Below are 27,504 nucleotides of genomic sequence, written 5' to 3'. Positions count from 1 at the left end.
AGTTAAGTTTTGTCCTTCCCTCCTGGATACATACTGAAGTTATGCTCTCCTGCATGTCTTGTGTTACTAATCCACTCAAAACTTATGATCATCGTTGGCTTATGTTCAGTCACTATATGTTAGGAGATTTTCCATCCATACTCTTCTTTATGGCTTCATTAGCATTATTAGAAATCATTTTTTCATGTAATTAAATATACAGGAATAGAAAGGACAGAAAATAGCAATATATGCAGACTGTTTAACCAGTTCATAATTTGAAACAACAGAATAACCATGAGAAATAAAAGGAAGTTGAAAGAATAGACAAAAGGCAATTAGACAGTAAAATTGTCATTAGCATTCAAGAATAGTTAAAAATGAAAGCCATCATCTTAATACATAATTTAGTTTTGTAATTAGGATATTAGATTGTGTAGAAAAAATAATACAATGATATCATTCAAGAGGCTGTTGTCAATTAGATGGCATTTAATGACTTTCCAGTACTTGTTCCTCTATAGAACATCACCCACAGTAACTATATTCATAAACTTACCCTCAACAGACATAAAGAAACCAGCAAAGAAACTATAAAGCCAAGCTATGAAAGTAGGCACAGACAAGTGGGCAGGACATGATGGAATTACAGTGGACATGCCATACTTGCCCCAAGCACAGGCAAAACATCACAGAGAGCGAAACCATGTGTAAAACGGTGGTTCTTTTTTAAAATAAAAATAAATAAGCCCTGCAATGCATCAACCGTCCCTAATACCATGGACTCCAAGGTGGTATTAATGGACCAAACCTTCTGGCTTCTCTGATCCAAGATAAACAACCACAGTACCACATTCCAAGCCTGACCTAAAGACTCATACTCCAGGCTTGCTCTACTACCAGAATGATCAAAGTGGGACCCAGACAGAGAGATAAGAACAATTGCTGCTTATGAACAGATAGATATCTCCTCTGTATGCAGTCTGAGACCTCAGTCTGTACAATAGAATCACCCACACATAGGGTGATATTCTTATTTCAATTCAGATTATCCCTTTTAGACATGTTCAGAGTCTTATATTTTTTATATTATTCGATATAGTTAAATTGATAATCAATTTCTTTTAAGAGTAAGAAAAACATAAGAGACAAGGAAAAATAAAATATGTTAAAGACATAGCTTATCCACAGCAAGTAATCAATGAAATTAAAAAAATAAGTTACAGAGCAGAAATAGATATATATGTGTATATATGCATATGAGAAGAGACTAATACGCACTTTATATAAGAAAGTCAATCCAATAGTAATGGAGTAAACAGAAAATTTAATTGATTTGAAAGAACTGTTCTCAAAAGAAGAAATAAAATTAACAGATGCACTCAAGTTGTGTGGAAAATATTATTATCACTAATCTTCAGAAAAGAGGCAAATTCAATCCATCATATGATATAATACACAACATTTGATAAAATTAATGTTTTTTTAAATAAATTACAAGGTTCTGGAGAAAAGGGAATGCTTGCATGGAATGGTAGAAGTATACCATCACTGTGGAAAACAATATCTGAGTTTCTAAAACTTAAAAAGATATAAACACAGAATTGTCAAGCTGTTAATACAGGGCACATGTCAAAGAAAGAAAGAAAGAAAGAAAGAAAGAAAGAAAGAAAGAAAGAAAGAAAGAAAGAAAGAAAGAAAGAAAGAAAAAAGTAATAAAGGAAGAAAGTAATGGAGGGAGGGAGGGAGGAAGGAAAGAACCACAGTGTTGAATAGACATATCTAGTCAGACCATTATCATACCAGTGATCAGAATGGTTATGGGGGAAATTATTTGATGCACTGATCATCTATGCACTGTAGGATTTAGATGCTTTGAATACTTCAGACAGGTCACAGGCAAGTATCTCATAGGAACTGGTGCTGCCGTCTGTAGACTGACTGATTTTTCTCATACTTTCTGCTGCTATAATAATCTGATCTTAATTAGACCTTACTAAATTGGAAATAGTAATCAATAAGAAAGGAAGAAACAGGGAAAAGGAAACTGACTTTGTGAAATTTCATAACCAAACCCATCATCAAATACAATTAATACAACTGATAAAACTAATAAATTGAATTTTACAGTAGTAAAAAATGAGGGCAACCAGTTATGGAGATTGACCACATGTACAATATCCTTTAAGAACAACACTTAGACTAATATTTGGAAGCTTGAAAGGTGCTATAAACTAGCCAAGTTGACATTATGCGCCAACACATTTTCAGTAAATTTTCTACCTACTACAGTAAAATGTGTCGCTAAAATGTAATTATTTTCTTAAAATCATCACAATGACAAAATAAGGAGAAAGTACAGGCAAAGATTAAAAGAAAATGGCATATAAAGTATGTATGAAAATACTTAAGCAACAAAGGCAATTTTCCTGAAGAATTGGCTGTCAATTTTAGCAAACTTGAGCTTGAATTTCAGATACCTTACATAAGAAGGCTTTTTCTCATTGCAATCTTTTTAAAGAACTTGTTCATTTTACTTGGTGTGAGGTTTCCAATGGCTTTGCCTGTCAGTTTAAGGACAGATCAATAGGAGAATGATCCAGATGTGCAGGCAGTAAGTTAACGTGAGAACACCTTATTGCCAAAACAGTCAGGGGCCAAAGACTGGGAGGATGGGTCATCCTTGAAATGTTGCCATAATGAAATTCTTCATGGAAAATTTGCAAAATGTCATGATGCCAGGGAGAACTCAGGTGAAATACTTTTGGGCATATGGTCATATATTTAGGTACTCTGCAAAAGTCCTAGAAAGTTATCTTTGTTCATGATCTTGACATGGGAATGACTCATTAAACTGGATAAAGAAGGGGATAGAGAGATTACTTGAGGGTTATGAGCATTAACTGTTCTTTCAGAGGACCAAGGTTTAATTCCCAGTACCCACATGGCAGCTCATAGTGTGTGTAAATCCATTCCCTTGGTGATCTGATACTTTCACACCATTTCACATAAAATAAAGTTAAAAAAACTAGATAAAGAAGAGCACAAATAACTACATGTAAATATAATGTATATATATATATAATATAACAATAATATGCATAGAAATACATTATTAGTCAAATTAAACTTAATAAAAAGATCAGAAGTTACAGTCAGCTAAGTGAAATAGTGACAGATATTAAGTATATACAATAATATTATTAAACAACTTAAGTATTAATAACCTATAAAGATTTGCCACAAATCAAAAGGAAATACATACAACCTAACTGAAAAACAGACAAAACACGATTATACAGTTTACATTAAAAGGATACTCAAGTGACAACCGTGCAAGAGCAAGTCAATTTGCACAGATAGAGTTGAACATTTTAAGCTTACAGAGGGGCTGGGGAGATGACTCAGCACATAAGAGCTCATACTATTCTTCCAGAAGACCTGAATTCAGGTTGTAGCACCCTCATGGTATGGCTCACAGCTACCTGCAACCTCACCGCCTGGGATTCTATGCTACTGGTCTATTACGGTGCCTGAATTCATGTGCATATGTGTCTTCATATATGCACACACAACTAAAAAATAACCAACATTTTAGAAAATAATATGAATATGACTAGAAATATCACTCTGCAATATATAGGGAGATTAATGAACTATCAGGGTGACTTTCCAAATAAGCAAGCAGGAATTAGCAGGCAAATCTCAGTAATGGTACATTCATCTTTGAATACTGCAGTACTCTTCTGAACACATGTATCTATTAGCAGTGACAAGAATTTTTAAATAAACTACCAATAGAAAGAGTTGGGAATCTTACAGGTCAGTGTATAATATCACTTATTGCTGCTAAAAGATTCATAGATAAAAATTCCAAATATTAGTTTGATAAAGCTTAGTAAAATTCACATACATACAACATTTACTCAATAAATCCCCTGCCTGTGCATATATTCTAAAGAAATTTTTATAAATTTGCATATTTGCTGAAGTAAACGTGTAATTATGTATAAGAATATTATTCAACAATTCAAACATTCTTGAAATTAAAGGACACCATAAATGTCTCATACAAATTTTACAGTATATAGCATGTTTGTTATAGTAAGAACAACTCATCAGGCAATTAACTTTCTTAAATGAGGACTCAGATCTAAAATAATTTCAATGTATTTTAGCATAAAATATTATAGTAGAATTATCCTTTTCTTAATTTAAATGAAGTAAAGGTAACTATATTTTACATGGCAAAATTATAAAGCAGAGCTATTAATATAAACCAGTATAGAGTGATTATACATGTATGAGACCTTGGATTTAAATACATAATTCTGATATATATATATATATATATATATATATATATATGTGTGTGTGTGTGTGTGTGTGTGTGTGTGTGTATACATTTTTAAGTACAAACATATAATTATTATATTATATGCATACAAATATGTGACAGAAAAGAAAATCAGAACATTTATCTGGATGTGGAAGCAGAGGCAAAGGAAGATGAAGAAAACAGGTGAAAATGATCTGAAAGGCTAGTATCACTATATTTATTAACTGACTCATACATACATCCACATATATATGTATATATGTGTGCTTATAAGTAATTATTACCCTTATTAATTTACAGATTTTTTATTTCTATTTGACTTAGAAATATTTTTTGTAAGTACAAATCTGAAAATGAATATTAGAAGGTGAAGTTGAATAAAAATGAAAATTAATAAATGGTGCATATACAGTACTGATATATTTATTAGTAATAATAAGACATTAAAAGTGACTGCCTCAAAAAGGTCTCCAGATTCCATTAATGTGTATACAAATTTGAAACAGCAAGGCAGGGCCAGGATTTCTGTCTCTGATACAAGAACTCCATGAACTATGAAGGCCCTTCAGGACAAGATTTAAAACATATATTTGGCAGACTAACTCACAAATGCTACTAACTCACCATGCACCTTTCTAGGCACTTGCACAAATGCGCACATATCCACACATACGCTCACCCTTTTCATAATTAAAAATAATAAAATATAATCTGTTTTCAAGGAACTAAAAAAGCATACAGAATTGATATAGTAATTATTAATTTTAATTCATTGCCAAAACTTGATCAAAACAATGCATAATTAAACAGAAGATACATTTCAAAACAAATAAAAGTAATGGAAATAAAATGAAAAACATTGCTTTTTAAAAGGTAATAGTAAGAAGAATTAATAATTACAATTTTGTAATGAATTGCTAGAGAAAGTAGTGAATTATTTTGAGAGATGATTGTGATATTTTTGTATATTATCTATCTTTTAAGGGTCAAAATTGTAGAAATAATGGAAGAGAAAAATAGTCTAAAACATCATGACAGGGGAAATATAATTCACATAAAAAGAAGCAAAAGTTAAACTCACATTAATCTTATGATCAGCAACACTTAATATCCGTGTGTGTGTGTGTGTGTGTGTGTGTGTGTGTGTGTGTGTGTGAGTGTGTGTGTGTGTGTGTGAGTGTGTGTGTGTGTGTGTGTGTGTAATCACGTGTTTATTCCACCATGGTTGCAATTGTGAAATAGCCTATGTTGAATTCCAAAGGCTGTTTGAATTTTGTGACAACTAAGAAGCAACAGGTAGGCCCTGAGGAAGTAAAACACCATAAAAGAAATGAGAATGAGACAGGCAGAAGCTTGAATAAATTCTCAGAGTCACCCACACATTTATTATGATTGTCTGGAATCTTTTGTGCTCCCAAATAAAGAGTGGTGTCCAAACATGTTATCCCATTCATACGTCTTCTCTGAGACCTCACAATGGAGACCAGAGACAAGGAAGGTACATTCAACAGCCTCCTTTTGGCTCAGAATTTTGTAGACCTAGCTCTCCTATGGAACAACTTGGTTCACTTATGTGGAAGAAAACAATCTACCCTGTTCTTCCCAGACTTGAAAGCCCATTGCTAATGTACAAAAATAAAAGATAATTTCATAAAAGTTTAGAGTTCCCAAGCACTTCACAGTCTAAAAGAACTTCCTGTATAAATGAGTGGCGTAAAAGTCTTCCAGTAAATGGGGCTTGCATAGTCACATGGATTTGCACCAGCTAGAAGGTAGCAAGTCTGTAAATTGTGAAGGTGATTGCCCAGTGAGAATCATCAGTTTTATTTATCTGAGGAAGCTATGAAGAAATAGCAAGTATGCCACAGCTTGTTATATTGTTTAACCACATGAACAAATGATTAACCAATGTTGTAACAGAAACATTAGAAAAGCTCAGTGTTAGTTCCAAGGTGTTCAGTGAGATCCCTCTCAGGGGTTTCACAGCAAAGTTGAAGCACCACATGCTTCACCAGGGCAGGGGGGAGAACGAACACCTCTGCAACTCAGTTATGGGAGTCCTGCCACTTAGTGAGGCGGGAGCAGAGTTTCTTCTATGACAAACACTCTGATTCACAAAGACTCATCCTTGGGCAAAAATGGGGGATGTTCTAGCAGTAGGATTATTGCATTTTATTTAGTGATTTTGAGATATATCAATGTATTTAGAGTTTGATACCTGAATAATATCCTATTATTTGAATAGAAAAGAGAAGTTATTTATTCAGTAGTTGAAAAACATTTTTAGTATTTCTTATTTTCCTCATCATGAACCATTTGCATGCTTGGTTTGGTGTAGATACATGTGTGGTGTTCGCATGAATGGTGGCGTACCGTAGAATACATCTCTGTGAGAAACTGCCATGAATTTTTTAATGTAACTCTACCACTCTGGATTTCTAGGAAACAATATGTTAAGATTACAGGTGTCCCATGTCTTAATTTGTGCTTGAAAGCATTAGTCCTGTGAAGTTTTCTGAACTGATCTGTGTGGCAAACACCGTCAGCTCATTTTACATTTACACAATTTACACAACTTCCACTTATTGATGTAAAATCTTTGTCCGGTTTATAGTTCAAACCTAGATTCTTTCTTCAGTATCATCTCGGCCTCAAACCAGCTTCACCTGAATCATAAAAGGAATTGTGCCAGTCATTGTTATAGATCTGACCCTTTTGTCTGAGACACAGTTTATCACAGCAGTGACAAATAGGAAATACTCCCAAACTACATCATCAAATTTACAACTTTAACAGAACGCCAATTGTCAAAGACATCCTTGGCCAACTGAAAGATCACTAAATTTGATTTCTTAAGTTGTAATTTAGTTAGCAGAAGTATCCAAATGAGATCATCTTAAGCTTTGTCTCCTCAGGAAATATTAAAACAAAAGTAATGCTACATTGTTGTGGCCACAGTAGGTGAATTCACTACCTTAGAATTTGTGATACTGTGTTAGCAGAGTCTGGTTAACACTGTAACTAGCTACCAGTAGTTCATCAGACCATGTGTGATAACTGCAGCTATTCTGTGACAATATTTATAGCCATATCTGCCTAAATAATCAAAGTCATTAAGTCTTAACACACATCTGAAGCTGATTCAATGCTTACTCAAGAGGTCTCTGAAAGGCAGTGAATGACCAGGTATAAACAAATAATGATATATCAACTGTATAAATTGCAATGGAAAATTCGTAATTTGGAAGTCTATACAGAGTTAAAAATTCTGAACAGACAGAAGGAAGTATAAGCTCACATGCAGTCAGACATATGTAGTTATGTATGCTGGAATGCATAGTTACATAATAATACAAATAATATATAATTTTTTTAAAGATGGTCAGGAGTGGGACAATATTCAGTCATTAGAATACATGCCTAGCATGCACAGATATCTCAGCTTATTCCCCAGCACAACAAAATAGGGTTTTTTTGTGTGTGTGTGTAAATACAGAATTTAGGGTCCTTCTATAGGAGAATCAAAGTTTAACCTTCACTACATGAAGACTAAAAAGCCAGCCTTGGGTACAAATGACCTTATCTCAAAAAGGGGGAAAGATTATCAAATTAAAAAATTAAAGCACAGCAAACTTACTCAGTGTTAAAAACATCAAATCTTTCTCTATTTCAGAATGACTGTTTTAATCAGGAAGGTCAAACAACATCTTCACAGAATGCTATTCTGTATGGAGATCCATAAATGAAGAAATGCTAGGCACTTGGAGCGCACAGACAACACTGATGAAAGGCATTCCGATTGGGTTTTTGTATGAGATTAGAACACAGACGAGACATTAGTTACTTACATCAGAGACAAGCCATCTAGAAATTCAAATTCAGAAGAATCATTGTGTGTGTGTGTGTATGTGTGTCACAAGTAATAAGGAAAGAGTACACAGAAAAGATCCACTCCATATAAGGCTCCAGATATGGGGTGGTAATTTGAGTAACAAAGGTGGGGGAACTAAAGAAATACAAATGGGAGTAGTAGATTACAGATAAATTGTAGTAAAAATGAAGCAAGAAGTGAAGGGTCTAAGATCATCTACTGCCTTCTCTTTCTTTCTGAGAAGAAAAATATAGAGATTCCATTTTGAATTCTGAATGGTCTCTTCCTGCTGTGTGACTTTTCTGACCCCTCCATTCACTCATTTGTACTATATGCCCCTATTTACATTGTAGAAGTGATTGTAGAAACTTGAAAGGTAGGAGAACAGGACTATGGCTCAATTGATAAAATGCTCACTGAGGACCTGAGTTCAAATCACTGGAATTCATATAAAAATTAGGCATTCCCTGGATGTCCGTAATATCTGCATTCGTAAAAGAATACAAAAGCAAATAAACTCCCACAGCTTGCTGGATGCTTTCTAGCCATCAGAGAGCTCCGAGTTTATTGAGAAAATGAGTAACTCATGAATCAACCTCCAACTTCCATATAGGCACACAAGAGCACATGCACTCACATGAACACATGCACACATACATCACACTCATATTTGCATAAACAAATGCGGGCTTTAGTTTTAAAATTCTATATTTTATGGCTCCAAATGTATTTCCTCAGGTAAGAAAACCTTTAAGTAGAAATGAAAGACATCGTAAATATAAAAGAAAAAACTCTTAGATCAGATAAGAAGATGTATCATCTAACATTTAGGTTGAGAAAAATGACAGTGATTTCCTGCAAAATGGTAGAGCGTCATGTTCTCTAGGGGAATAATTGTCAATATTACAAAATTAAATTTCTTCAAGCATGCCTGTTATTGTCACCAGGATATCTCTTTCTAGAAACTTCTTAAGCCATCTTTTAAGTTGTTATCCATGCACTATCAACACAGCAAATTATTTTTTAGACAGGTCAATACTTCACATTGGTGATAGCTGCATTACTCATTTATTCTACTGCTTTGACATGTAACATATGTTGACATATCTGTTATTAGCCCCATATGTTGACATGTCTGTTATTAGCTCTTCACTCAAAGACCACAAAGAGAAAGCGTCATATTCCCATGTAATTTATACAAATAGTAACTGTTAAATAGTTCATGCAAAAATGAGACTATTACCTTCATGTCATCAACAAGAAGGAAAGTGAAAACTTCTGAGAGGAAGACACAGTCAAATGAGGGGTTCACTGTTTTGGAGAGTAATTGCTTAAGATTAACTTTTATTTAACAGTAATAGCTCAAAATATCTTAGAAGGAAATATAAAAGCTTATAGAAAGTTAAAGAAAAAGGAAAAGAAGGCAAAAACTATGAAAAGAATGATCAACAAGCCAAGAAAACAAAAATGAGTCAATGTCAACACTATTGTACACAATAAAAACATTATTAGTCATGAAAGATGGTTGAGATTCCATGTGACTAGAGAATCCAGTCTCTTGTTATGAGCCATCTGTTAGGTCTCTAATAATTTTATCAAAGCTTTGTTTTCCTTTTTGTTGTAAAAAATTTCATAATAATATATTATTTGGAAATATTTCATGAGTTTTTGGACCTCTAGGCTTACCTATACAGAACAGAGGGCTGGGCAGCTTTGTGACTTATGAATGGAAATATTCATAATTATCACCAACATATGGCAGTGGCAGGTGGTCATCTTGCTCACTAATGGCTATAATATGAGTTCATTTAGAATTTTAAATTGAAGAACTATCACTTCCAAAATATATGGGACTAGCTCCTTAAGAACTATACCGATCAATATTCACTGTTTCCAAAGCATGACATCTTTAACAATGATGCTTTCTTAATCAAATGTCATAGCATATTCCCTTTCAAAGCACCATGATACTGGTAGCAAAAGCCATGGTAAAAAATAGGAAAACTCAAAGTCAATCTCACTTGGGTATGAATATGTGCAAATTACTTAAAGTGTCTTTTGTGATTCACTGGAACAATACTTAAAAGAGTTAAATTAGAACTTTATCTTAGATAACTAACAGTTTGTGTCCTCGTATTATACTACAAGGGAAACCTTAAAAATGAGGCTTCAGTATTCCTAAGTATAACATGTTTTATCATTGCCATGTGCTTCTCTACTAATAGTTTACAATAATTATCAGTTCTAGTACCTTAATGCCAGATAGAAATAACACAACAATCTCATTTTCACTGATAGCCCTGGTGCTCTCTTCATAAAAAAAAATACCTATAAAGGATCTTCTGGAGGCATTACCATCCCTGACTTCAAACTCCATTACAGAGCTACAGTAATGAAAACAGGGTGGTACTGGCATAAAAACAGAGAAGTCGACCAATGGAATCGTTTAGAAGACCCGGATTTTATCCCACAAACCTATGAACACCTCATTTTTGATAAAGGAGCTAAAAGTATACAATGGAAGAAAGAAAGCATCTTCAACAAATGGTGCTGGCACAACTGGATGTCAACCTGTAGAAGAATGAAAATAGACCTATATCTATCACCGTGCACAAAACTCAAGTCCAAATGGATTAAAGACCTCATTATCAGCCCGAAAACACTGAACCTGATAGAAGAGAAAGTGGGAAATACCCTACAACAGATGGGCACAGGTGATCGCTTCTTAGGTATAACCCCAGAAGCACAGGCATTAAGGGCAACATTGAATAAATGGGACCTACTAAAACTGAGAAGCTTCTGTAAAGCAAAGGACACTGTCACTAAGACACAAAGGCAACCTACTGACTGGGAGAAGATCTTCACCAACCCCGCAACAGACAAAGGTCTGATCTCCAAAATATATAGAGAACTCAAGAAACTAGACTTTAAAATGCTAATTAACCCAATTAAAAAATGGGGCACTGAACTGAACAGAGAATTCTCAACAGAAGAACTTCAAATGGCCAAAAGATACTTAAGGTCGTGCTCAATTTCCTTAGCAATCAGGGAAATGCAAATCAAAACAACTTTGAGATACCATCTTACACCTGTCAGAATGGCTAAAGTCAAAAACACCAAGGATAGCCTTTGCTGGAGAGGCTGTGGAGGAAGGGGTACCCTCATCCATTGCTGGTGGGAATGCAATCTTGTGCAACCACTGTGGAAGTCAGTGTTTCGGTTTCTCAGGAAATTCGGGATCAACCTACCTCTGGACCCAGCAATACCACTCTTGGGAATTTACCCAAGAGATGCTCTATCACATGTCAAAAGCATTTGTTCAACTATGTTCATAGCAGTATTATTTGTAATAGCCAGAACCTGGAAACAACCTAGATGCCCTTCAATGGAAGAATGGATGAAGAAAGTATGGAATATATACACACTAGAGTACTACGCTGCGGTAAAAAACAATGACTTCTCGAATTTTGCATGCAAATGGATGGAAATAGAATACACTATCCTGAGTGAGGTATCCCAGACCCAAAAAGAAGAACATGGGATGTACTCACTCATAATTGGTTTCTAGCCATAAATAGGGGTCACGGAGTCTACAATTGGCGAACCTAAAGAAGCTAAGTAAGAAGGTGAACAAAAGGAAAAACATATCGTTATCCTCTTGGATAAGGGAAGTAGACAAAATTGCCGGGGAGAAAAGTGGGATCTTGGGGGTGGGGTGGGAAGGGGGTAAGGGGGGATGGGGAGAGAAAAGGTAGAAGGGAAGGAGGGGGGACTTGGGGAAACAGGAGGATCGGGATAAAGGAATGTTGGATAGGGGAGGACGGAACCACAATTCTTAGTTAAGGGACCCACTTTAGGGTGGGCAGGAGAATTGACCCTAGAGGGGCTCCCAGGTGCCCAAGCTGAGGTCCCCATTTAGTTCCTTGGGCAGCTGAGGATAGGGAACCTGAAATGACCCCATCCTAGCGCAATACTGACGAATATCTTGCATATCATCCTAGAACTTTCATCTGGCGATGGATGGAGATAGAGACAGAGACCCACACTGGAGCAATGGACTGAGCTCCCAAGGTCCCAATGAGGAGCAGAAGGAGGGAAAACATGAGCAAAGAAGTCGGGACCACGAGGGGTGCACCCACCCACTGAGACAGTGGAGCTGATCTAGTGGGAGCTCACCAAGGCCAGCTGGACTATTACCAAAAAAAACCATGGGATAAAACTGAACTCTCTGATCATGACGAACAATGAGGGCTGATGAGACGCCAAGGACAATGGCACGCAGTTTTGATCCTACGCAATCTGCTGGCTTGGTGGGAGCCTAGCCAGTTTGGATGTTCACCTTCCTAGATATGGACGGAGGGGGAAGGACCTAGGACTTACCACAGGGCAGGGAACCCTGACTGCTCTTTGGACTGGAGAGGGAGGCGAGAGGAGTGGGGGGAAGGGGAGAGGGGTGGGAGGAGGGGGAGAGGAGTGGGAGGAGGGGGAGAAGAGTGGGAGGAGGGGGAGGGAAAGGGGAGGCTGGGAGGAGGTGGAAATTTGTTTTTTTTTTCTTTATTCTTTTATCAATAAAAAAAAATACCATTTTTATCCAGAAGAGAAGAGATTTATAAGAAAAAATAGGAAGATGGGATCATCATTTCTTTGATTTGATTAGTAAGTGGCACACCATGCATTTTCACATTCCATTGATTTTCATTCATAGGTATACATAATGCATATCAATAAAAGGCAAGAAAGTTGAAAAAAATGGAAATTGGAAGTAGGTTTCAAAAAATGGTTCAAGTCTTTGAAAAACAAAACTGAGTAAAATATCAGATGATGGAAATACTTGCCGTATTCATTAATCTGTCTGATTAACATAGTAAATATGGCCATTCAACCATCCTATCAAGAAATCTATGGATTCAATGAAATCCACGTTAAAATTCTAACACAATTCTTCACAGACCTTGAAAGGACAATTTTCAACTTCAAATGAAATAAGCAAAAAAAGGAAAGGCACTTAAAACAGTCCTGAACAATAAATAAAAGAACTGTTAGATGCATCCATATTCCTGACTTCAGGTTGTACTATACAGCTATAGTAATAAAAATTCCATGTTATGAGCGTAAAATAATACGAGCTGATCAATGGAATTGAAGACCCAGACATAAATCCACATTCCTAAGCATACCTGCTGTTTTTTATAAAGAAGCCAGAAATACTTACTGGGAAAAAAAGAAAGCATCTTCAACAAATGATTTTGGTCAAAGGAGAAGTCTACATGTAGAAGAATGAAAATAGATCCATATTTATCACACAACACAAAACTCAAATTCAAGTGGATAATAATCTCAACCTAAAACATGAGACACTGAACTTGATAGAAGAAAAAGTGAGGAACAACATTGAATGCGATGCACGAGGCACTACTTCCTGAACAGATCAATAATAATGCAGGCATTAAAGTCAAGAACTAATGAATGGGACCTCAATATAGAGTACAGTTTTGGTATAAAGGGAAGGCCCTAAAAAGGCTGTTTGGCTGTAAGCTCAGTGGAACCCTGGAACACAGACTGCCCCAATACTGAAGGGATTTAAGACATGAGCCAGTGGCCACAGGGCCCGACAGCGAGACACCCCACTTTCTAGGATCTCCTCAGTGGGACAATGCCAGGGACACCTTCCCAAATTCCTCAGCTTTTCTAGTCAACCAGCAGGGAGTATTCCTATGGATGGGCTATATCCCAAACCATTCTGCTCCCATACCTGCCTGTTCACCTGCAAGGTCAGTAAAACCCTGGAACACAGATTGCTCCAATACTAAGTGGAGCTGGGAGGCAGCAGGGATGGTTTTAGTGCAGAATTCTACCAGAACTTTCAATAAGAGCTAATACCTATACTCCTCATAGTACTCCACATAATAGAAACAAAAGGGTCATTGTCAGTTTCTTTTTATGAGGCTATAGTTACCCTGATACCAAAATCACAAAAAGACTCAACCAAAAAAAAAAAAGAATTACAGACCAGTCTCATTCATGATCATGGATACAAAAATTCTCAAAATAATACAGGCAAACCTAATCCAAGAACGCATAAAAATATTCATCCATTATGATCAAATTCATCTCAGAGATGCAGGGCTGGTTCAACATACAAATATCTATCAATGTATTCCATCATACAAGTAAACTGAAAGAAAAAAAATTATGATCATTTCATTAGGAGCTGAAAAGGCATTTGACAAAATCCAACAACCATTCATGATAAAGTTCTTAGAGAGATTAAGGATACAAGGATCATATTTAAATATAATAAAAGCAATATACAACAAGCTGACAGCTAACATCAAATTAAATGGAGAGAAACACAAAGTGATTCCACTAAATCAGGAACAAGACAAGGCTCTTCAACATACTTCTTGAAGTTCTAGCACTAGCAATAAGACAACATAAAGAGATCAAGGAGGTTCAAATTGGAAAGGAAGAAGTCAAACTTTCATTATTTGTAGATGATATGATAGTAGACATAAGTGACCCCAAAAACTTTACCAGAGAACTCCTAAAGCTTATAAATACCTTCAGTGAGGTGGCAGGATACAAGATGAACTCAAAAAAATCAGTAGCCCTCCTATACACAAAAGATAAAAAAGCAGAGAGGAAAATCAGAGAAACATCACCTTTCACAATATCCATTTAGCATAAAGTATCTTGGGGTAACGCTAACCAAGGAAGTGAAAGACTTATTTGACAAGAACTTTAAGTCTTTGAATAAAGAAATTGAAGAGGATACCAGAAAATGGGAAGCTCTCCCATGGTCTTGGGTTGGTAGCATCAACATAGTAAAAATGGCAGTCCTACCAAAGGCAATCTGTAGATTCGATGCAATACCCATCAAAATACCAACAAAATCTTCACAGACGTTGAGAGAACGATAATCAACTTTATATGGACAAACAAAAAACCCAAGATAGCCAAAACAAACCTATACAATAAAGGAACTTCTAGAGGCATTACCATCCCTGACATCAAACTCTAAGACAGAGCTACAGTATTCAAAACAGCTTGGGACTGGCATAAAAACAGTAACGTTGACAAACAGAATAGAATTGAAGACCCAGTTATTAACCCACACACCTATGAATGATGATTTTTTAAAGAAGCTAAAATTATACAGTGAAAAAAAAAGAAAGCATCTTCAACAAATGGTGCTGGCATAACTGAATGTCAACTTGTAGAAGAATTAAAAGAGATCCATATCTATCACCATGCACAAAACCCAAGTCCAAATGGATTAAAGACCTCAATATAAATCCCACCACACTCAAACTGATAGGAAAGAAAATGGGAAGTAGCCTTCAATGCATGGGCACAGGAGACCCTTTTCAAAATATAACACCAGTAGCACAGACACTAAGAGCAACAATAAATAAATGGGAACTCCTGAAACTGAGAAGCTTCTGTAGGCAAAGGACACAGTCAATAAAACAAAAAGGCAGCCTTTTAAATGGGAAAAATCTTCACCAACCTCACATCAGACAAAGGAATGATCTCCAAAATATATAAAGAAACTCAAAAAATCAGACATTAAAATTCTAAATAACCCAATTAAAAATGGTATACTGAACTAAACAGAGAATTCTCAGCAGAAGAATTTCAAATGGCCAAAAGATACTTAAGGTCATGTCAATTTCCTTAGCTATCAATGAAATGTGAATCAAAATAATTCTAAGATACCACCTTACAGCTGTCAGAATGGCTAAAATCAAAAACACCAATGATAGCTTATGCTGGAGAGGATGTGGAGTTAGAGGAACACTCATCCATTGCTGGTGGGAATGCAAACTTGTACAACCACTTTGGAAATCAGTATGGTAGTTTCTCAGGAAATTGGGAATCAATGTTACTCAGGATTAAGCAATACCACACTTGGGAATATACTCAACAGATAATCATACTACAAAATCATTTATTCAACTGTGTTCATATTTGTAATAGTCAGAACCTGTAAACAACTCAGATTCCACTCAACTGAAGAATAGATAAAGTGTGGCACATCTACACATTAGAGTACTACTCAGCGGTTAAAAAATTTATAGAGCTTATCAGATGAAAAAAAGGCATATAAAGGAAATCCAGCGTGATCAGCACAGAAACGTGAAGCAACTTTTGACATTGAGTCAATAAAAGTAAAATATTATGTCTGATATTTAGTGAAGTTAATTTTTGATGATTAAGAAATTAGTCTGTGTGTCATGGTTTGGATTCTAAGTAAGCTCTACAAACTACCATATGTTAAAAACTTCACCATCAACAATGGAAAGAAACATAATGGGGATGGTTTTTCAAATGGATATCTTTAAGTTCTTTCTTGTGAAGTCAGGGTGAGAGTATTGAATACTTACAGAGGAGAGAAAATATATTTGTCATATCTTTGTGGAAAAAGAAAGGTACAGGCACATTTACAGAAAGATCCTTTTCTCATGGGAAGAAATACAACTTCCCTCTATATCCATACATCAGATCATAAATATTCCTTTAGACAGCTTTCGCGTATTACCCAGAATAACCAAATCCACAGAGGGACAAGAGGTAAAGTATCAATTTCCAATGAGAACTTTTAAAAGATTTCATTTCTGAACATGTGCTGAGCTGATGACTGTCTTCAGCTGCCTCTAACAAATCAGAAAACTCTTGAGTGAACAGCTAATTGTGCATTTGACAGTTCTGAGTACGAGCCAAATGCAGATATAAATATGAGCACTTCTCCCAAGCTTTTGTAGAATTCTATACCCAATACAGCCAACATCCTTATGCTCCCCATGGCAAAGCCAATCTAAGTGAATGGATCAACACAGAAAGTCATGATCTTCCCTACTTCAATTGCTCTCTTCATCCTTTATACTGGACAGACTTAAAAGAAATACATAATTTTACAAATACCTTCTGTGTTTCTTGGCACTTTCAGTGATACAGGATTAATGACGGCATGTATTTTTACAGTGTGTATTGTATTCATACACATGGGCTTTATGGGGTCAAAAAAAGTACCCCATGTTGAGTCTTTATAAACAATAAAGAGGGAGGAGACACAATTTCAAACTCATCAATTAAATGTATTATAATAGGTTTTTATCTAAATAATAAATGTAAGATTTTTGATCTCAAGTTTAAGGAAAGATATTATTAAACAAAATCTTCAAGTTGGAGTTAATAAAGATGAAGCTCCATTACTCTCCTATTTAACCTGGGTAAAGTCAAGGTGATTGTAATTGTGTTTCAGGAGAAGAGAACTGTTTTATTTCTCTAGAGTTTGAAGACTCACATGGATAAGATGGCTAGAAAGACTATCAATCACATACTTAGGTCTTTTCAGGTTGGCCTGTAATAAAATTGAATTACCAGAGTTATTTTCACAGTTTACAGATGTCAATTTCTTGTATGATGGAGAAGTCATTCCAATATATTCTAAGATTCATTTCTGATGTGCCTGCCTTTCTCCAAGTTAAAATAAGTCATTTATTTACTCATTATTATTATTGAATGTGTTCTCCTTCAGCCATTTGGGTTCCCTCACACACACACACACACACACACACACACACACACACACACACACACACACAAACACACACCTTTTCTTTGCATTTTCACTTCTGTCCACCAATAATCTTCATACCTGGCTTTCTGTCTGAAGTCTTTCATTTATAACTTTCTCTCCATTGCTAACTTGCCTTAAATTAATAATTCTTGCCGACTTTATGTCTATGCACCACATGCATACCTGGTACAAACAGAGACTGAACAGGGCATCAGGTCCCTTAAAACTGGAATTACAGATGGCTGTGAACCACCATATTGGTGCTGGGTATACAATCTAGATCCAGTTCTTGTTTGAAAACATTTCAGACATTTATTAGGATATAAATAAGATCCTAATGAACTGTCAATCATCATACATTCCTACCTAAGTGTTACACCCATATTAATTTTCCACTATTTACTATGACATATTCATGTGATACTACCCATGAGATGATCTGCCACATTCAACTTAATGTCTCTTAAGCATGTGTTTTCCCAGTATGGAATATCTCTAGCTTTCTTACCTATCTATTAAGTCGTTATGGGTTCTTCATGAGCAAATTTAAATGTTATGCAAATGTTTTCTGAAATGTTAGTAACCACATTCTCTTTTTTTAATTGCATAATGGCTCTCACAATGCACAGGATGTTCTTACTGTCCCATTTATCTTCTCCTACTTACTTCCCATTGGCACATAAAAATCATATACCCTTTGAGGTTTGAATACATTTAGCCAACTTCTTTATTACTCTAAACACTTAGCATTTGGCTCCATGTTTAAAAGCTCATAAATACTTGCTAGTAGTGGGAGAAATTTCTCACAGAGTGTTGTCAAGTTATATGCTTGAAATGGTGATACACTGTTATTTTCTCATGTACCATTGTGTCTACTGTGCTTCAAGATTATTGCTATTGTAAAGATCATTTTATTTTGTAATGTCTATGACCACCTAACATATAACACCTGCATGTAATTTTTTGAATGTCAATTAAAAAGTTTTACTTTGCTTTTTTTTATTTTTTTAAAAAAAGATTTCCAGCATGGGCTGGGGCCATAGCTCAGGAGTTAAAAGTACTGGTTGCTCTTGCTCTTACATAGAACCCAGGCTCAATTCCCAGCACCCAAATGACAACTATCAACCATTTTAAGTTTCAATTCCTGGAGATCTGACATCTATTTTGTCCTTTATGAACATCATTAATACATGTGGTGCATAGACATACATGCAGGCAAAACACCTACACACAGAAAACAAAGTAAGTAAATCTTTAAAATTATATTTCCCCAGTAAGTAAACAAGCTGCTTGTTATTTGAAGAAAGAAAATGACAAGTCAGATTTTCAAACACACATTCAGTGACAGATTCTGGAAGATAAGAACTGACTGTATTGGAATTGTGTGGACAGAAAAATATTACATAGACTCATCTTGGATGTTCAGTTATACATAAAGAATCCAAGGGCTCCGTGTCACTTGAGTACAGCTGACAGAAGGAGAGACACTCAGTGACATTCTTACTATAATATTGTCTTATAGCATCTTACATACACTTAGCAGAAGTTCTCCGTGAGTGAGCTATTGCACACATTTAAAGACGCTTCTGTAGTCTAACCATGTAGACACCATTCCTCTACAAGTATTTTAATTCTACAAGTATATTTTCCCTACAGTCCACTATTTCTAAGTGTTTTTCTTTTCTTTTATCTTTCTTCTCTCTTATTTATTTTTGAGACAATATTTTACTAGGTGACTGTGGTTGGCTTCAAACTCACAAATATACTGTGTGCCTCTGCTTTCAGAGTGCTGGCATCAAAGTCATGTATGACCACATTTAGAAATTTTACTTTTCAATCTAGTTGAATAACACATTGAAATTTAAAACCAATGAAGATATAAGATAATCAGTAAAGAATTTTATAAAATTCTGAAATGCTTGTTCTTTAGTAGAAGAACTCCTGAACCATAAATGAGAAAATGTGGGACTGAATACAAAATTGGAAACAAACAGCAGATAATATGTCCATGTTAAACTGAAGATTCCATATTAAACAACAATTGTTAAAGCTATAGAAAAATAGCCTTAGAAACCTTGTGTTATGTTTATGATTTTTGGATCAGATGTGAAAGTACATTGTGGATCCTTGCCCATTGACTGAATAATTATGAATCACTATATTAAATTTTAAATTATGAGATTCTCTTTATAGTTGAGTCAGATGAGATAATTGACCTTGGAGTCTGAAGATATCCTCCCACCATTGCAAAAGGAATTACCACAAGGATGTGCATGCAAGAATGAAGATTCTTAAGAATTTTGTGAGCACAGAACCTTCCTACCCTTAATGAATCAAAGCCACACCCTCTCCAATGCTGTGTGCACCTCAGGATTGTTGGGACATTGTGACAGGTATTCTATTGCACCTATGAAAATTAGCACCTTATACATGCATTCATTATATGAATTTTTCTGATCATTATATGAATTCATTATATGAATTTACTGATCAACTTCCCCTTCTCTCATCTCTATATGGTAAAGCAAAATGAAGTACCTCACTAAGAAGAGATAAGTAGAAACCTTATACAGTATGTTAATATGCAATTGGTAGAATAGTGACTACAAATGAACACTAAAATGAAAGTTATTTAAATATAATATAAAGAGAAATACATTAAATTCCTGTGAATTGCATGTTTACTAGTTGAGTTGGCAAAAATAAAGTTAATTAAGTTTAGGAAAAGAAACAGAAAGACCTCACTCACACATCATGTATCTACAAATTGGTATTGATAATGTGAATACATAATTGACTGTATGTCTAAAGGCTGCAGATGACTAGAAAATCTCAATTCATTTTTGAAACAATTGAGTTAGATAATTTCATATTACTTTATGATAAACTATGTTTATTTTTAATTGGCATTTATTTGCTCAATATCAATTCACTAAATTACTATATTGCTAAGATTTTAAAATGAACTGATCAAAGTAAGCAAAGATTATTTTTATGTCCTACATAGTAAGTAGAATAATGTATTCAGAATTTATATGTCCATCTATTTTGCCAGACACAAAACTGTAAAGGAAAACTTGGATTAAAATATAGATATTAAATTTATACACAGTTTTTACAATTTTTCTTAAATTTCTGACATGCTATAGAAAATAATAGAGGAACAAGAAAGAAAAGAAATATTTTTGCAAAAAATAGATAAAAGATCAAAATCACTAAGGCATCCAAAGAATGAATAAACAGGAACAGAAAAAGAGAATAAATGGGAACTAGAGAGATGGCTCGATGCTTGAGAACAAGGGCTGCTTTTCAGAAGACCCAGGTTAGATTCCCAGCACCCACATGGTGATCGACAGCTCTCTGTAGCTCTCGTTCCATAGGCTCCAACATCCTTTTTGTATCATCATGTATACTGCACACATGTGGTACACCAAAATGTACCTGAAGACAAAACACCCATACACATAAAATAAAAATTTGAATTAATAACTTAAATTTCAGTGGAAGTAACAAAGTTAAGAAGCAAAGTTTTCAAATTATATTAAAGTTTACCACATGATTTACTAATGAGTAACAGTTCCTTCACTAAGCATAGCAAAGGCAAACTTTATATAGTAAAATTGATATTCAAATTTAACATCTGCTGTGTTGGGTAGAACAAGGAAGTGGTCCATAAAATGGATGATGCTAAGGAATTTGGGGGGACTCCCCATTAACTCTCAGATAAAGTGATGAATAACTAATACCAAGGACTAAGATACAGCTAAATAGTCAATTATAAAAATATTTATATATTACTAAACTTTTTTGACTTGTTTTAAATTGGTGAAACAGATAGTGTAACTTCTCATATTTTATAACAATAATTTAGCTCTCTTCATGCAGTCTTTACTTCCCTTATCTCATTGCTATTATTCTCTCTTAATAAACAATTTGCTGTCTTGTAAGAGATGCCCACAGGAGTCCTTAGACTGTGTTAGCCAATGAATTCTTTTCACACTTTTATTCAGTCTTTCTGTGAGACTGAAGTGATGAGAAGCAAACCTCAAAGAAACTGAGTTGGGATCTAAACCCCTGCATTAAAGTGAAAACTTCAATGAAATTAGACGGTGAAAAGTTATAGAAAAGTTGTGTATCCACTACACTGAATCATAAATGTGAAAGTTTTCAGCCAAATATGTACAGATGTGCTACCCCTAAGAATAATGGTAGTCATCCAGAGTCAGAATCACTGTAGTTAGACTTCTTTCTCTGCAGTTCTCACCTCTTTCCTGGCAGCTGATGACTGACCAGAGAGGTAGCAACTGAATGTTGCAGAGTCTCAAGCCATCTTTGCAGATGATAATGATGTTTGCTGCATTCACAGAATTCCTTCAAAAAAAATTACTCTGATACAAGAGATGCTGTTCAATAATAACATTGGGCTTACACACTGGGATTTCTTTGATAAAGAGATTTAATCTCAAGTTTCAGACAATGTTTCTACTTCATCCATAAATATATTCTGAATCTTGTCTTTTCTTAGTATTACTCATACTGTTTTGGTTAGTGTTAATTGTTGCAATGGCACACATAGTCTTGAATCATCTGCAAGGATAAGATTTACTGATACTTACCTGGATTAGGATAGTTTGTGATCATGTATACGAGAGGCTGTTTCATTAATCGATTAATATAGGAGATCCCAGACATAGTGAATTGCTCAGTTCTCTGTGAAGGTAGTCCTGTGCTGTATGTATGTGTGTGTGTGCATGTGTGCATGTGTGTGTGTGCGTGCGTGTGTGTGTGTGTGTAAGCTTAGACATGACACAGTAAAAGAACCAGAAAGTGAGCTAGCTAGCAAAAAGCAACCTCCATGGTTCCCAAAGAACATCCTGGTCTATGAGTGATTTCCCTGGTCAGGGTAATGCTATATACAATAACAAGAAACTCTGCCTTCAGCTCCCTGTCTTGACTTCCCTTAATGTTGGATTGAATTATGACCTGGAAGCATAAGATAAAGTAAAACCTTTTGTCTCACTTTGTTTTGACCAGTGTTGCAGCATAAAACTAGAATTCATAGTAATTTGAGCAATACATTGCACCTCCAGAAATACTTTCTTCCTCTTCCACAAGAAATAAACCCTTTATTGCTTAAAATTATATCAAGGGATTGCAGCAACCCCTTTTCCAGGCTCAACTTCTATTTTTATGGATATTCTCATCACTTCTGATCCTATGTTCTTGGTCTTCCACCACAGTCTTGAATTGCCCAAAGGAACCATAGAGACTGGAATACATTTCTTCCCTATTTGCATGTATTTGGATATTTGAGCCTCATCTCATTAATCATAACTTCATTAATAAAATCTAGATCATGAAGTCCTTTCCATAAAAGTTTTAATTACCTTTGCATAGATCCCTAAAAGTAAAAATAATTCAATCTTGTTCCCTGTGTTTGATGGATGTTTTAGTGAGCAGCCCCTCTTCAGTGTGGTTCTGCCACCTTGGTACTCAGACTCAGCTGAAGCCCAAAGTAACCAAGCCAAAAGACCTTGTGCTAAAACTTTTGAAAACAGTTCCAAACAAGATTTCTGGACAGATAGCCCTAGCCGACCAAGTGTCCTCTATTGGGCTATATAATAGGAGCTTTCTCAAGTCTCACTCAGCTTCATGACATAAAGTTGTAAGAGCGCTGGGGCTAAGGAACTGTATTGTGGGACAAAGGTCATGTACTCTGTAAAGATTTGTCACTTGTATTGGTTTAATAAAATGCTGATTGGCCAGGAGGCAGACAGGAAGTATAGGTGGGGTGACCAGAATAGAAGAATTCTGGGAAGAGGAAAAGTTCAATCTACAGTTGTCACCCAGATACAGAGGAAGTAAGATGAGAATGCTTCACAGATAAAAGGTACTGAGCTACATGGCTAACACAGACAAGAATTATGGGTTAATTTAAGATGTAAGAGTTAGGTATAAGAAGCCTGTGCTAATAGGCCAACCAGTTTATAATTAATGTAGGCCTCTCTGTGTTTCTTTGGGACTGAGTGATTGCAGGACCAGGCAGGACAGAAACTTCAGTCAACAACTGGTGGCAACGTGGGCAACTACATCCACATAGAACCTGAGAGAACTTGGGAAGTAATTTTAGACACAAAAGAATAGAGTTAAGCATTTTTTTTTTTGTAGCAGCATTTTCTTAGGTGGGCTCTGTTTGCTAGAGGCAAGCAAATCTCATTTATAAAAGGCTTCCTGACCTCAGTTTTAGCTGCAAAAACCTTGCAGCTCTTTTAAGAGGCCCTGCCACTAAATACTTATATGGTGTTTATGAATAGCTGATAACATGGTTATAGGTGGTGGCAAGAACCTTGAAATTCCATAAAGTTGTGGCAATAAATATGGCCTCCACCAGTACCTCTGCAATAAAGCTAGACTCTCAGAAAACTAAGGAATTGGGTGGATTCAGTTGTCAAAGCAATTGCTTTAATCCTACCCATACTGCTTAGCAAATTAAAGACTCATGTGGTCAGGAAAAGAGAGATCTATGATTAAGATAGATTCAGGTGGGGAAAAAAAAACTTCTAAATGGTTTACAGTGTGTTTAAAATATATGTAGGCTTGGGGGATAAAAGAAAAAGGATAAAGTCTTTAAAAAAACAAAAGGAGAGTAGTTGGGTGTGGTGATACACACATTAAATCTCAGAATTTGGAAGGCAGAGGCAAGCAGATCTCTGTGAGTTTAAGGACAATCTGGTCTACAGAGTGAGTCCCAGAATAGCCAAAGATACACAGTGAAACCCTTTCTCAAAAAAAAAACAAAATTAAAATTACATGTAAAAAATATAGAACTTAAAATAAAGTCTTGTAAAGATGAAAAATACACAAAAAATCTGTATACTGTATGTTAGAGTGCTGTGTTTGAGTTGTTTGATGGCTAAGGAAGGAGCAACAGCTGCTAAAAGACATTTGATTATAAATGTTGCTGTATTAATTCAATGTATATATTTAATGCCTTGACTTCAAAATTTAAGTAAAAAGATATGTTACTGTAGAGAAAAGCTTTTGTTTTTGTTTCCACAGGAAATGAGAGGCTTTGAATTCATTCTGGGTTAAGAATAATCAGGTTTGATCAAGGAAGAACCCCTGAAAAATCTCTGATAGGAATAGATGACCCAGATGATCCGGTATTTTAAAAGACTTCTGTTGGATTTTCCTCTGAGTTTAACATCAAGAACAGCCTTAAGACAGCAGGGTGAGATGATAAAGCCTTACAAAATACTACAGTCAGGACTTGGGCAAAAACCTAAATTTTATTTAGGTCCTTATAATATTATCAGTGCCCCGAATCAGAGAAAGTAGCCTGAAAAACTATACCTACATTCACCCCCCCCACACACACACAAAAGGATTATGTAACGCTTACAGCTGTCAATTAGTATTTTGTCCATGTGAGTTTCTGGGATCAAATGTTCATATTCAAGTTTGGTTGCAAGTGACCTCGCTGATCTTATTTGGGTTTGAAAATTATTTTACTATGTGTTAGTGTTGTGCACATGCCAGAGCCAAAGAATAGAAATAAGAGAAAAACATACAAGAATCCAAGTGTAGAAATAAGATAAAAACATTTCAAATAATATGAACTAATGAGGATTAATAGTAGAGACTGAACTCAGTTTATCAGACTTAGTCAGGTCACTGTGATTATTAGCAACAACTTTACTCACTGAGGCAAAATAAAAAAAGGATTATAGGTGTTTGTCTTTGTTTAGAGTGTTTGTTCCAAGTTGTTTTGGGTAATGGTAAGGAAAAAAGCTAAACAAAGAATATTAGATTCAAAGTTCTTGTGGTGCAAAAAATAAACTTCTATGGTACAATAGTCTTGTGACATGTTAAGATTTGTCACTTGTATTGGTTTAATAAATTGCTGATTGGTCAGTAGCCAGGCAGGAAGTATAGGCTGGAAAACCAGAATAGGAGAATGCTGGGAAAAAGAAAGGCTCAGTCTGCAATAGTCACCCAGATGCAGAAAAAACAAGATGATAATGCCTCACTAACAGAAGGTACCAAGCCACATGACTAACACAGACAAGAATTATAGGTTAAGATGTAAGAGTTAGCTAATAAGAAGCCTGAAGTAATAGACCAACCAGTTTATAATTAATGTAGACCTTTGTGTATTTCTTTGGAAATGAATGGCTGTGGGACCAGACAGGAAAGAAACTTCTCTCAACAAGACTTCATCAACATAGATAATTCAAAGATGTAGACGAGAGTAAGAATTCAACCAAATCTCATCCCTGAATGGATTTACAGTCTATGTGGAAAAAGGAATAATCAGGGGCTAACTATTGAAGATGAATAACTCACCTTCTAACTACCAAAGGAATGTTCACAGGTCGGGCAGAATGAAACTAGTTGGTAGCATTAGAAACTCACTCAAACCCGAGAACCATCACTTTCAAAAGCATAGTTCTCAAGTAATTCATTTCATTTCTCGGTGCTTTAGTTTCTATTATACACTCCAGAAATCATGCGTAAGAACTTATCGTTTTGAGAACACTTAATTAATCAATACCTGGAAGTCAACAGCAGTAACAACAATCACTTGAGGATTGAAATTAATCCTTGAACTATGAACTGCAGAATAGCTACTGGGTAGACAACATTAACCCAGTTGTATAGCCCCATCAAAGCTCTTGAGTGATCAAGTACATTGTGAGAAAGCAATAATACTTTCAAAAGAAACTTTATTTTCTGAGCAGTAAGTCTCAAATGAGTCTAACAGTATTCAATAAGTCATGTTGTAAGCATTTGTATGTCAATGAAAGCTTTAAGCTATTCATACAGCACTCTCTGATTAGAGCTGGTTTAATAGTTAGAGGCCCCAAGACATTCAGAAAAATGAATACTGACTTCGGCCTTAAACTGCCAGCTATATCAGCCAGAGAAGAGTCTGGTTCTTTCAAGCTTAGGCTTTGGGGAAGTCTTAGCTGCTGTCTGGATGCTAAAGTCTTGGATAATATCTTAAAAATAAAGTTCTTTAATGTGTGTTAGAAATCTGTTTATTAATGTAGCCATCTTCATCAATGACCTTCCCTTAACCTAGATTGCCTGTAGTAGTTCCCATATACTCACACAATGCTTTATCTTTTCTTCTTAAGCCTGGAGACAGCATCATTCCTGAAACCCCATGAGCCAAGCTCTGCTGGCTTCAGACTTTCCTTCTGCGAACTTTAGTGACTTTCTCATCCTTAGTGACTGGAGAGTTAGGGCCTTGACTAGGATTAAGATTTTTGTTAAGGCAATGTTGTGACTGGCAATCATCTCATTGAAACTTTGTCCTTATCAACAGTAAGACTCTATGGCTATGTTATCATTATTATGTCACTAGTTACTAATTACTTGGGCACCACCTTTAAGTTCAGAAAATATAATGAATGTTGTCATTATTTTTATAGCTTGGTTGTTTGGTACTGGAAGCCAAGCCATTAATTTATTTTGGTGTACAATATACCCTTCTTTCTAACCTCTCATTTTTATGTTTTGATTTCTATTGAGATACATGAGACACTCATTCTTTGGAGACCATTTTAGAGTTAACTGATCTAATTTTAATAATGTACAAAAAAAGAGATGCTTAAGGGGAGGGAGAGATAGCAATAGTCAGAAAACTCCAAATATGGAGATTTTCCAAGTAAGTTTGGCACCCTATATAAGCATAATTGGTGTTGCCCCTAAATGACTTACATCACT

The sequence above is a fragment of the Microtus pennsylvanicus genome, chromosome 19 (genome assembly GCF_037038515.1).
Source record: "Microtus pennsylvanicus isolate mMicPen1 chromosome 19, mMicPen1.hap1, whole genome shotgun sequence".
NCBI lineage: Eukaryota > Metazoa > Chordata > Mammalia > Rodentia > Cricetidae > Microtus > Microtus pennsylvanicus.
Note: the sequence above shows the minus strand (reverse complement) of the source record.